The sequence below is a fragment of the Marmota marmota genome, unplaced genomic scaffold (genome assembly GCF_001458135.2).
Source record: "Marmota marmota marmota unplaced genomic scaffold, marMar, whole genome shotgun sequence".
Classification (NCBI taxonomy): Eukaryota; Metazoa; Chordata; class Mammalia; order Rodentia; family Sciuridae; genus Marmota; species Marmota marmota.
This window is the reverse complement of record NW_026000173.1, coordinates 1,796,935-1,809,762: the sequence shown is the minus strand read 5'-3', so window position 1 is coordinate 1,809,762 and position 12,828 is coordinate 1,796,935. Positions and strand designations below refer to the sequence as shown.

The following is a 12,828-nucleotide window of genomic DNA, read 5'->3' as shown; positions in this document are numbered from 1 at the left end:
CATTGTTTCAGTTGACTTTATGGAGGGACAGCAATATGGAATCAAGTTCACTGGATCATCCAGCTTTGTGCTAGATTGGCTCCAGCTCATTAGGATTCACACTTGTGTGTGCAGTGAGCAGATGGGATGTCTAGGACCAGCCTGCATTGAGGACCTAGTAGAGGTGACTGGGTTGATGAGGTTGTCTTGTCTCCCCACAGTCATCCTCTAGTGAGGTAGCCTGCACTCATGGACATGGTGGCAGGTGGGATCCAGTAGTAGCAAGGGTCCCACCCCAGAGTTCACATTCTTTCCAAATGCTATGGGCCAGGATCCAGGTGTGCAGACAGTGAAGACCCTGGGAGGGCAGGATTGCAAAGGAAGGCCGCACCCTGCAATTAGAGAGACCTGGCCTCAAAATGAAGCATCAAAGGAGCTGTGGATGGAGCTCAGGGGCACAGCATCCTGGGTTCAATGGTCCATACTGGAAAGACAGAAAATACCCTGTGCTTCAGAACCCTGGCACAGAAGTGCACTCTGTGAACGTCAAACTACCTGGGAATCTAAGCTCCTTGGACATCAAGAGTTCCAGGAGAGCCTGGGCAATTGTCCTGATTCTGTCTGAAAAAGAAAAAGAAAAAGTGTGGAAGATGGACCTCACTACTAGAGAAGCCTTGTGTCAGAAACTTTCTAGTTCTTTCAAATGAGAACATTCAAGTGCAATTTTCTCTTAGAGCAAAATCTTTCTATTTCTGCCACGTTGAAGAGGCTGAGCTGAAAACACACTTACCTTCGCTCGCTAACTAAAGCCTAAGACTTGAAGTCAGAAAACCACGTGCTGGAAAAGGGCAAGCCTCAGTGAGTACTGAGACTCATAGGCATTCCCCCCACCCCAAGGGTCTTGCTCATCAGAGAAAGAACTTTCAGAAAAAAATTGCCTGTGACTAACACTGCCTGAGGCTCTCCCTATCTAGGGCCTGCTCTTGTACTTGGGTTCACAGCCTGCTTTGACCCTGCTGATTTTCAAGAAAAACCAGAGGCAAGGGAATACCAAGAGATTCCCTTCCCCTTCAATCCTCCACAGGCCAAAATGCAGGCTTGCCACTCTTGCAGCTTCTCATCCAGGTGGTCTTTCTGGTGCATGCTTCTCCCAGGTCTGGCTTTGCAAACCAGCATGTGGAAAGGGAAAATCTACAACACACACAAGAAAAAGTATGTAGGTGAAAGACAGGAAGGCAGGGCTGTGGTTACCTCCTTGCACAGGCAAGCATTTCCATATCAACCCTCTTTACACTTGCAGCCTAGAGATAATGCTGGAAGCCCAAACTTGCTAGTGAGCCTGAGTCTTGAGGATGACTTTTTTTTTTTTTTTTGGTCTTTCTTTTTCTCCTTTCATATATAAATGCCTCCCACAAGTGGAATCCAAAGAGAAACCTGGCAGCCAGGAGTCCTCTGCCCAATTTGGACTTAGGAAAACCCTGCAGAGGCAGCAGGGACTGCTGCCTCCCCCTGGAGGTCTTGGCATGGAAGAGCCTCAGATGGAGCCCATCCTGTGTGCAATGCAAGCAATGACCCCAGGGTCACGGACCCTGAGCATCTGGGCCACTCCACAAGGCCCACGAACCGCCGCCAGGGGCGCTGTCCTGCTGGCGGCAACCTGCAACCGGGAGGCGGGGCCTGCGCTGGGGGCAGAGAAGGGGTGGCTTGGGGTGACTGAGAGGCCGGTGGCCTCCTTTGGGAAGAGCTGCAACTTGCACCTTCCGCAGCGCCCTTTGGCGCAGAGCAGGACTGGGCTGAATGGAGGACACACCAACTCCGCCCGCAGCACTGGAGCGCGTGCCCCCTGGCGGCCAACGGACAGACTCCTGTCTCTGAGCATGGGTTGCACCTAAGTCCCTGAGGACTCCTGGGTCTTGGGGTCCTGTCAGGGATCTGTCCACAGATAGGCACAGCCTGAGACTACACCATTCATGATTCTGGGTTCCGTTGCCTGCCACCGCATGCAGGCATGCTGTCTCAGCTGCTTGAAAGTGGCTGATTCGAATATTGTGCTTTTCATTTCTTATAATTCCTGCCAGACCCACAAATGCTTTTCTCTAGGGGATCCAAAAGCCTATGAAAATTCCTATGAAAGAATGATGTTTCGGGAAGAACATATGAGCCATTCCTGAGCCTATGTAAGTTGTGGTCCAGTCCTGGTGAGACTGAAGGGGGATCTCGGTTGAGGAACACTGGAACACTACCACTAAACTTCAGAGTATCCATTTGCTCTTGCTTTTCAGCTCCTTGCTGACTTTCAAGGTGACCATCATTGTTTCAGTTGACTTTATGGAGGGTCACTTATATGGAATCCTGTTCACTAGATCATCCTGCTTTGTGCTAGATTGGCTCCAGCTCATTAGGACTCACACTTGTGTGTGCAGTGAGCAAATGGGATGTCTAGGGCCAGCCTGCATCCAGGGCCTAGTAGAGGTGACTGGGCTGATGAGGTTTTCTCACCACAGTCAGCCTCTAGTGAGTTAGCCTGGACTCTTGGACATGGTGTTGTAAGGGTCCCGCAAAACGTCAGAGAAAGAGACCGCCAAGTGACCACTCATGCAATTGGCAGAAGGGGATTTATTGAACCAGCATGCTGGGGCTCCGTGCCCACTCAAGAAGGGAAAGCAGCCCAGAGCCCCGAGCAGGGGCTGAGCACTGCTTAAGTACACTTTTTGGGGAGGGCAGAGGGCTTTGTATACATCAGAACAAATCATCATGAGGCGCGGGAAAATTGAACAACAACTCCTAAACATGATTAGTTCATTCATTGGCGGGAACAGGTCAGGCTGGAGTGATAGGTCATTCCTAAGGAGAGTACACATTCAAACTGATTGGTTCAGGCCCTGCAAGGCCTACATGCAACCACACAGACCCCTTCAGTTACTAAACAACCAGACAATCAGGGGAAATGTTTACTGGGCGGTTCTAAGCATTGTCTTAACAGCTACAGAAATTTCAGGTTTTGCAGGTAGCATAGAAACCTAACAATACCTCCTTTACATTTTAACTCAGACCTTGCAGCTTAGAAACTTTTACAACACCCGGTCTTTTACCCTTTAACTTTTACGCTTTAACTTCAATTTCTTTTACCCTTACAGTGTCAGGTGGGTTCCAGTAGTAGCAAAGTGTCAAACCCCAGAGTTCACAACCTTTCCATGTGCTATGATCCAGAATCCAGGAATGGCAGTGCACACCTGGAATGCCATGCTCTGAGGTGTCTTGGAGGGCAAGTTTGCAAATTGAAGGCTATTCTCTGCAATTTGTGAGACCCAGTCTTCAAATTAAACATCAAATGGGCTGTGAAGGTTGTTCAGTGGTAGAGTATCTTGGGTTCAATCATCTGGAAAAACAGAAAAAACCCTGTGCTTTGGAATGCCAAACTACTTGGGAACCTAAAACTTCTCGGAGGAATATGAGTTCCAGGCCACCCTTGGCAATTTTCCTGAATCCTTCTTAAAATGTCAAAGAAAAAGTGTGAAAGATGTACCTCAGTGTTACAGTATTCTTGTATCAAAATATTTCCAGTTCTCTCAATTTATAACATTAAAATAGGATTCCTCTCTTATAGCAAAATCTTAAAATTTATGCCAAATTTAAGAAGCTGAGCTGAAAAGTTACCTTCAATAACTTACAGCCTAATACTTTAATTCAGAAAATAAGATGTTGGAAAAGCATAAATCTCATTACTTAATGGCATTTCCAGCCTTTCCCCACCAGTGGTACCACTCATCAAGAGAAAGAATTTTCAGAAACAAAGTGCATAAGAATAACAATGGGTAAGGCTCTCCCTATCTAGGGCCTGCCCTTTTCCTTAGGTTCACACCCTGCTCTTGACCCTGCTGATTTGCAAGAAAAGGCAAGGGCAAGAGAACATAAACAATTTCCCTTCCCCTCAGTCCTCCACAGGCAAAGATGCAGGCTTTGCACTACAGGCAGCTTTTCACCCAGGTGATGGCTTTGGTGACTCTTTCTCCCTATAGCTACACCCAGTCCTAGCCTTGCACACCAGCACCTGGAAAAGGGAAAAAAATCTACAACATTCAGAAGGCAAAGTTTCCAGGTGGAAAAGAGGAAGGCAGGCTGTGGTTACCTATTTGCATATGAAACCATTTCCATATCAACTCGCTTTATACTTCCACCCTAAAATTTACCATGGAAACTCCCACCTACTTGTGAGTCTGAGCAAGAGATTTTTTTTTTTTTTTTTTTTTTTAGTGCATACAAATGCTTCCCATGTGTGGAATGTAAAGACAAAGAAAAAAACTCCTCAGCCCAAGTTTGAGGAGGAAGAAACACAAGGGCAGCAGCCCATCCATCCTCAGGGTGAAGAGCCACTGGCAGCAGAGGTGCTGGCTGCAGCCCAGAGGAGGGGCTGGAGCTGGTAGCTGAGCAGAAGCGGGTCTGGGTGGCAGAGCAGGCAGTCACCTCCCTTTAGAGTGGAGGAATTGCACCTTGCCCAGCGCTTGAGGGAAGCTCTTCTCTGGCTCCCCAAAGATCTGTCCAGAAGATAGGTGGTGCAGAGATTCCCTTTCATGGCTCTCGGTTGTGTTGCCTGCAACAACATGCAAGGATGTTGGAAAAGTTTGGAAGCGGCTTTTTAGCATATTTTGCTTTTAATTCCTTGCCCTCCCATCAAGACACAGAAATACAGAAAGTATTTACTATCTGGGAAACAAAAGCCATTTAAAAATTGATATTGAAGTATGATGTTTGGGAGAGAAGATGTGAGCCTTTTTAGGTGCTGTGTAGGTTGTTCTAACTTTCATTAATTAATTAGTCTATTTTTGCAATACTGGTGATTGAACCTAGGGCCTCATATTTGCATGCTAAGTTTTATTCCACTGAGCTGTACCCATTTTCTTTCATTCCTTTCTTCTGTCTCTCTCAGTAAAAATGAACCCAGGAGTACTCTACTAATTAGCTACATCCCCTTCCTTATATGTGTTTATTATGCATATATTTTTTAATTTCAAGGCAAGTTTTCCTTAGTTGCCCAAGCTGGCCTTGAACTTGCCATTCTCTTGCCTCAGCTCCCCTGTGTCTGATTACAGGTGGGTGCCACCTTGCCCCCCTACACTCCTATCCCTTTTGGTAGGTTTTGTTTTTGTTTTTTTGACAAGGGCTCTTGCTATGTTCCCTGGGCTAACCTTGATGTTGCATTCATCCTGTCTCATCCTTCCATGTCACTTATATTACAGGCACTGGCCTCCCTGCCCTGAAAATTTTTACAAAAGAATAATTTTTGTTTAGAAATTTAGTAATTTTGCTTTCATAGTAAGAAAGCAGAGTAAGACAAGTGTGCTTGCTACTGATGTATTTAATAGACACTCCAGGGTGTATGCTATTGAATCAAACAGAAGAGGCCTGTGATTATGTGAGAATCTGAATTTCAACTGTGTAAGAAGAGAACACGAATATACATATGGTATAGTAGCTCTACTTTCATGGGAAAAATATACACTTCAGACACCATGGGATCTCTGTGGCAGTATTTCCTAAAAGTGAATATAAGAATAAAGTCAAAGCTGTGCAGCTCCAAAGTAGTATATTCCAAAAAGGAACAGAAGTCAGGGGATAAGTCAATGGTCCTATTTCTGATGACCCTTCTGCTGACCTGCCTCCTGAGCAGAGCTTGGCAGAAAGTCTGTGGACTTGCAAAGCAACCCTCTCTTCTAGGAAGGAGCACCTTATCCATCCCCTTTGTTTATCAGGGAAATACATACAAAACAGCTTTACTGAGCCATAAAGAAGAATGAAATTATGGCTTTTGTCCATAAATGGATGGAAAAGGAAAACATCATGCTAAATGAAAGAAGCCAGACTCAAAAAAATTCAAGGGTCGTTTATTTCATATGTGGCAGCTAGAGCAAATTAAGGGGGAAAAGGACAGTGAGGGGGATTGAATATCATAAAGATATAGGGAAGATAAGTGAAATAGAAGGGGACCCAGAGATAGGGAAAGAGAAGGAACATGGAATGATTTACCAAGATCACCTTATGTACCTATATAAATGTAACTCCAGAAATATCACCTTTATGTATATGTACAAAGCAACACTCAAAATAAATGATTAAGATGAATAGAGTAGAGGAAGGAAAATAGGGAGAAGGGGGAGGGGAGGGGAGGAAATTGGGATACAAAGACTAAAAACTGCTAAATCAAATTCCATGCATGTGATTTTGTCAAAATGAACCAACTACCAGGTACAACTCTATTGCTATAATAAAAAAAAATTTTTAAGGTGGACTGGGAATATAACTCAGTAGTAGTACCCTTGGGTTCAATCCACAGCAAAAGGTGGGTGGGGAGTGGGGAAGGGAGAGGAGCAAAATAACAGAAAAATGATAACTTTGCAGTCCACTGACCTCACCAGTGCTCTGGGAGAAAATTGGCCTGTGGATTAAATACCTGACATGCCTTCAAAGCAAGGGACAAAGTACAGGTTCTGGACTCCTTAACTCAGGTCAATTAGGCCTGGCTGCTGATGTTCTGATCTGGTGACTAAAGGGAAGAGGGACAGGTTCATGACATTGAAATAAGATGGAGAGAATTTCAGCAAAGAAGTGAGAAACAGGTCAGATTCAAGGGAGCTTGAAGGAGAAGTGGGGGCCCTTTGTTCTTCATGGAATCAGGAAAAACTTCATGGCTAGGGGATTGAGCTGAGGCTGGAAGGAAGGGTACAGTGTAGTTCCTTGAGCAGTGGGAAAAGGGCATGGCCATACCTTCAGCAAAAGCCTGAAGACAGGAAGCCCAGGATGAATAAAGTGTGCATTGAATTGTTGAGTTTGGCTAGAAGATTCCAAGGGAGCAGTGGAAATTAAGTGAAAGGGAACTGGAGGCTAGGTGGTGGTTTGTCACTTAAGTAGAATTAAGTATTAGGAAGGTCCTAATAGAGAAGCAATGTCATATCCAGCAACATGAAGACTGTGGTGAGTGTTTGGGGTGTGGCTCTGAGGTAGAGTGCTTACCTAGCCTGTGCAAGGCCCTGGGTCTCATCCCCAGCACCTTAAAAGAAAAGAATAAGGAGATCCTTGCTCAGAGATTGGCAAGCACATTAATCTACATACCAACCACTTCAGTTCTGTCTCCTAAGAACACTTGGAGTGGCACCCTCCTATTTCTGAGATGGCCTGTGGAGAATGGATTAAAGGGAAGTGATGGGGTTGAAGAGGAGCACTAAGAGTGAACCCCAACCGAGGTGGCAGCAGCAGGTAGGAGCCAGTTGTATCTGCACCATAAGATAAGTTTTGATAACTGACTGAGGGTGGGCTCAGGGAACAGCAGAGACTAAGGTTACCATGAGGTTTTCACCCTGGATAAAGAAGCCAGAGGGCAGTTGCATCCACAGAATTCCTATTTGATTTTAATGTGAGACATAACAATGGCTGGCATTTATTGAATACTTTCCAGGATCTAGATAAAGGGTCTTATCATTCATTTATGTAAATGGTTTTGTTTGTTTGATCCATTTGCTTTGTTTTGCATTGCTAGGGATGGAAACTATGGCTTGCTCATGCTAAGCATAGGCACTCTATAATTGAGCCCAGCCACATGAAATTTTTTTTGGGGGGATGGGTACTGAGGATTGAACTCAGAGGCACTCATCCACTGAGCCACATCCCCAGCCCTATTTTCTTGTTTTTTATTTAGAAATCAGGTCTCAGTTGTTTAGTGCCTCACCATTGTTGAGGCTGGCTTTGATCCTCCTGTCTCAGCCTCCTGAGCCACTGGGATTATAGGCATGCACCACTGTGCCCAGCATGCAATTGTTTTTTGAGTACTTATTGTATGCCTGCATTGTTTCAGATGCTGGACATCTGAACTAAAAACACACATATATAATTATTTCTTTGCAAAGTACAGTGGTGCACATCTCTAATGCTAATGACCAAGATAGGTCAGGCAGGAAGATCATAATTCTGAGGCCAGCCAGGCAACTTAGTGAGAACCTGCATTTAAATAAAAATAAGAAATGGTTGGGGACACAGCTCATTACTTGCCTATCAGGTATGAGAAATTCAGCAAAAAGAAAACAAAAATAAAAGAGAGACATTGATTTATCAAAGCTTGCACTCTGGTAACAGTTTTATAGACAAATGGTAGAAGTAGGTAAAAAAAAAAGTATTCAGGAAGAAAAGGAAGGAGAGAGAAGACTAGGGCAGAATAGAGGTGGTAAGGAGGAAACCTTGCTCATCTGGGTCATGTGGACTATTTGGAGCATTCAGCAGGTTGAATCCTTCCTGACCTCATCTGTCAAGATCCAGCATTAACTGCTAAGGTGCCCCAGGAATCCTTAACATCTGAGTCTGGGTTTATTTTCTAGCAAGTTTGTTAGTTATGCTGACATGTAATTAGAATATGGAGGGTCCTCTCATTGTGATGATTTGGTTTGCACAACCTAGAATCAAACCAAAGTAAGTATGTGCCTAAGAAGACAAGACTAATTGTAGGAATGATCATACTTAAAGTCATTGGCATTATATCGACACATGAGTAGGAAAATGGATTTTTAGTTATATTCAAATATCATTTTCTTCCACCTCTAGTATGTTCTCCCTGACACATGGATTATAAATGAAAAGCAAAATTCATAGACTTAAATCTTGATCTTTTCCTCTGGTGAAGAAGAAAATGGACAAAGGGAAGATAAGAAGAAGGAAGAGGGGAGCCAGACCAATTCTCAATGATAAATTGAGCAAACCAGAGCTGTAGCTAGCAGAGCTCACAGAATGTCATGAAAAAAAAAAAAACAGGAAATACCTAATTTAAAATGCTTAAAGTAATTTAATTTCAAAAAATTACCAGTTAATTCTGAAAGGGTAAAGTTTCTAAGCTGCAAAGCCTGAGTTAAAATGTAAAGGACCAGGCATTGTAAACCTGCTTCTAAACTGCAAAGCATGGGTTAAATTCCTGAGGCAGTTAAGACAATGCCCTACTGGCCATTTAGTTGATTTATAGCCTAAGATCCTGTGCAGCTTATCACGTAGACATTCAGGGCCCGAACCAATCAGTTTAAATGTAATCCCCTCCTTAGGAATGACCTATCACTCCAGCCAGCCCTGTTCCCGCCAATGAATGTACTAATCAAGTTTAGGAGTTGTTGTTTGATTTTCCCACGGTGTAAGGTGATTTGTTAAAGGAGACTGTGATGTATGCAAAGCCCCCACCCTCCCCAAAAAGTGTACTTAAGCATTGTTCAACCCCTGCTCTGGGCTCTGGGCTGCTCTCCCTTCTTGAGTGGGCACGGAGCCCCAGCATGCTGGATCAATAAATCCCCTTCTGCCAATTGCATGAGTAGTCTCTTGGTGGTCTCTTCCTCCGACGCTTTGCCGGACCCTTACAATTCCACTATTTGTGGAGAGCTGAGACCATGAGGGTCAGAAATAAATTGCACTTTATCAAGTAATAAATTAGGCAGATGATGCACTGAATTTTTTGAATCATTATGATTATTATTATAACTCAGTACTGGGAATCAAAATGAGGGCCTCACTCACACTAGGCAAGTTCACTATCACTAATCTATCTATAACCATTTTATTTGAGGTAGTGCCTCCCTAAGTTAGGGAGGCTGGCCTCAAACTGGCAATCCTCCTGCTCAGCATACTCCCTGAGTACCTGGCATTACCACTGAGCCCCACTTGCATGAGGCACTTTAATCTGTAGAAAGAAAGAAATAAAAGACTTATAGTCACAGGAAAAAATATATGGCAAAGCAAAAATAAGTTTTTCTTTTCCTTTGGTGCTGGCCAACAACTCATGTGCATAAAAACTTAGGAACATTCTTTTGAAAGAAATGATCAGAAACAAATGGACTTATAGCAGACTATTCACAGGGAAGTTTTGCTTTGACTTCCTTTTCCTGGGGAGAGAGGCAGCAAACCAGTAATGTTAAAATGTCAGTATTTGTATTTACATTGCATATTCTGTTTCTTCAAATGAGGAATGGTATATACACTGAAAAGGGCCCTATCACTCTAAGTGTTCCCTTAGGAGAGGTGGGAACTGGGTGAGCATCATCTGGACCAGCTGCTGCTTTGAACCTATGACAATGCTTTGCAAAATCCCTGAGAACAATTCCCTCCTGTGCTGTTTGGGAAGGGCTCCTGTTGTATAAACACAAACATGAGGAAGACCCTGATGGGTTGAATGCATGACTCTGGTAGCTGGGAAACACAGCCAGATATGGGTTAAATAATCTCACGTAAGGAAGGGAAGTATTACTATTTTAAATCGCATGATAGAAAGCCCAGCTCAGTGAACCGTGCCTATAACCCCAGTGACCCAGGATGCAGAAGCAGGAGATTTGCTGGTTTGTGGTCAGCCTCAGCAAATTAGTGACACCCTGTCTCTAAATAAAAAGTAGAAGTGTCTGGGGATGTAACTTAGTTGTAGAGCACCCCAGGGTTCACTATCGAGTACCATAAAAAAATATAAAACCATTTATTTCTATAAAACACCTCTTAAAACAAGAAAAGGAAAGCTAGGCAAGATAATGCATGCCTGTAATCCCAGCAGCTTGGGAGAATGAAACAGAAGGATGACAAGTTCAAGGCCAACCTCTGCAATTTAGCAAGGCCCTAAGCAACTTAGTGAGACCCTGTCTCTAAAAAAAAAAAAAGCTGGGAAAATGTGAACATGTCACAACTTTAGGAAAAAAAGCAAGGAATCTGTGTGTATGTGTGTGTGTGTGTGTGTGTGTGTGTAAAATAAGCACATGGACTGAGAAAAGTAATAGTAATCAGGTTCAAAATGCTTATCTGCATTCATTGTTTACTCCCCCCATGACACACCCAAGTAGTGGTTGTATCTGAGATGAGATGGGACAAGCACACAGGTGAGAAGAGCAATCAAGGTGGGGAGAGCAGGAACCAGGACAGCAGTAGCATGTCTTTTTCCAGAATAGTCTGTAGAGGGCAGTAATGATCACCAGAGTCCTCCCAAAGCACTGGTTTCTATGGGCCCTGGATTAGCAGGTTAGTACAGATAATTAGTATCATGTAATTCTGGTATTTACTCAAGAAAACTTCACTGCATTTTGCCAAGTGAACAGAAATCATTACATGCAATAGAGCAGTTAAGAATTCCCAGGGGTGATGTGTGAGGCCTTGGGTTCAATGTTCAGTATTACAAACACACAAAGAAACCAAAAAACTTTGACAGTGGGCTGGGAACTTTGCTCACTGTAGAACACTAGTGTAGCATGCTGAGGTTCAATACCCAGCATAGAGGAACAAGAAAATGTTTTATAGAACTATCAAAAATTTTCCTCTTCACCTCTCAAAGAACTAACAATGACAAAGTGGGTGGCATTGGGGACTTGAACCCTGGGACACTGTATGAATGAGACACACTCCCAGCCCTTTTATTATTTATTGACACAGGGTCTTTTATAAATTTCCTGGGATGACCTTGAATTTGAAATTTTCCTTTTTTAGCCTCCCAAGTTGCTAGGCTTGCAGGTGTGCACCTCTGCACATGACTAAAGAGGGTGATCCTCTTAATTCCAGCATTTGCATTCCCTTTAGAAGTAGGATGTATTCTGAATCTTTCCTTTGTCTTGGACTTGGATATCATTAAAGTCAGGAGACAAGAAGTAATAACATGCTACTTTAAACCACACTCCCCCAAAAAAAAAGAGGAGGGAAGAGTTGAGAAATAATTTTAAAAAACTGTAATAGCAAAACCTGGAACTGTGGTCAGAAGCAGCTGTCAGTATGGCTACTCCCTCCCAACACAAGAAACAGATCAGAAAGTAAGAAAAGAATGCGGACACTGACACACCCAGTTACTTGGCAAATAGCAAAGATTTAATCTAGAAAAAGCCAATGAAAAAGCACATTTGTCATTACCCAGAGGAATACTCATGGCCAAATTACAGTAGATAAATGTTCGGTAGTTTGAGAAATAAAACAGCAAGTAGCCAGTTCAGCATCTCACATCTTCCTTATTCTTGCAAGAAAGCCTGTTGATGAGAAGAGGTGCTGTGATTGGCTGGCCTAGTCTCCTAAGAAGTCCTCCTGTGGGGAAGATCCCAGAATATGGCTGGCTTCAGGAAGATCTTCCTTCAGACCACAGCTAACATGTACCTTCACAGAGCTGCTTTGGGGAGGAAAATGGACAAGCCTGTGGCTCTCCATGTCAAGGTGTGTGGAAACTCCTACAAATGGCGGCAAGTCCCCATGGAGAATTACAAGTACCGTACCAGGCTAAAGATCATGGGTCTATCTGTGGCATTTTGCAGGAAGGTGCTGAGCTGCCACAGTCAGCTAGCCACTTGTCAAACAGTGTACATAGGGACCAGGTCCTTTGAGTGCTTCCAATGGAACCAAACTTTGAGGTGTTGTTCAGTCTCCCGGGCCACCAGAAAATCATAGGGTGAGAAGCACTTCAGCTGCCAGCTCTGTGGAGAGGCCTTCAGCCTGAAAGACCTTTGGGCAGAGCATAGAAAAGTCCATACTCATCTCTGAGCTTTGTCCTCTGGTTCATTTTGTCACCACATATGTGCAGATTTTCAATATGAAATGTGATGATGGGGAGAGATACAAAGGAAGAGCCAGAAAATCAGGTAAAATGATGTACAATCTCCTTCCATATGTGAAAGAGCATGTCTATCATATCATCCAGGAGCATTTTGCACCTGAGCTATATCCCCAATCTTTTTTTATTTTTTATTTTGTGACAGGGCCACACTAAATTGTCCAGGCACAACTCAAGCTTGAGATCCTCCCACCTCAGCTTCCCTAGTCTCTGGATTACAGGTTTGTGTGTGCCAATTCACCCAGAGATCTCTTCCCCCACCCCCCTCC

General features: G+C 43.8%; 1 long non-coding RNA gene across 1 annotated transcript in view; it reads right to left on the bottom strand.

Annotated features, from left to right (window-relative positions):
- Positions 1 to 11,807: 11,807 nt before the first annotated feature.
- LOC125611944 overlaps positions 11,808 to 12,828 on the bottom strand; it is a 4,550-nt gene continuing 3,529 nt past the window's right edge. Inside the window, exon 2 of the long non-coding RNA XR_007342196.1 lies at positions 11,808 to 12,450. This is a non-coding gene — a long non-coding RNA (uncharacterized LOC125611944). The remainder of the gene's footprint in view (positions 12,451 to 12,828) is intronic.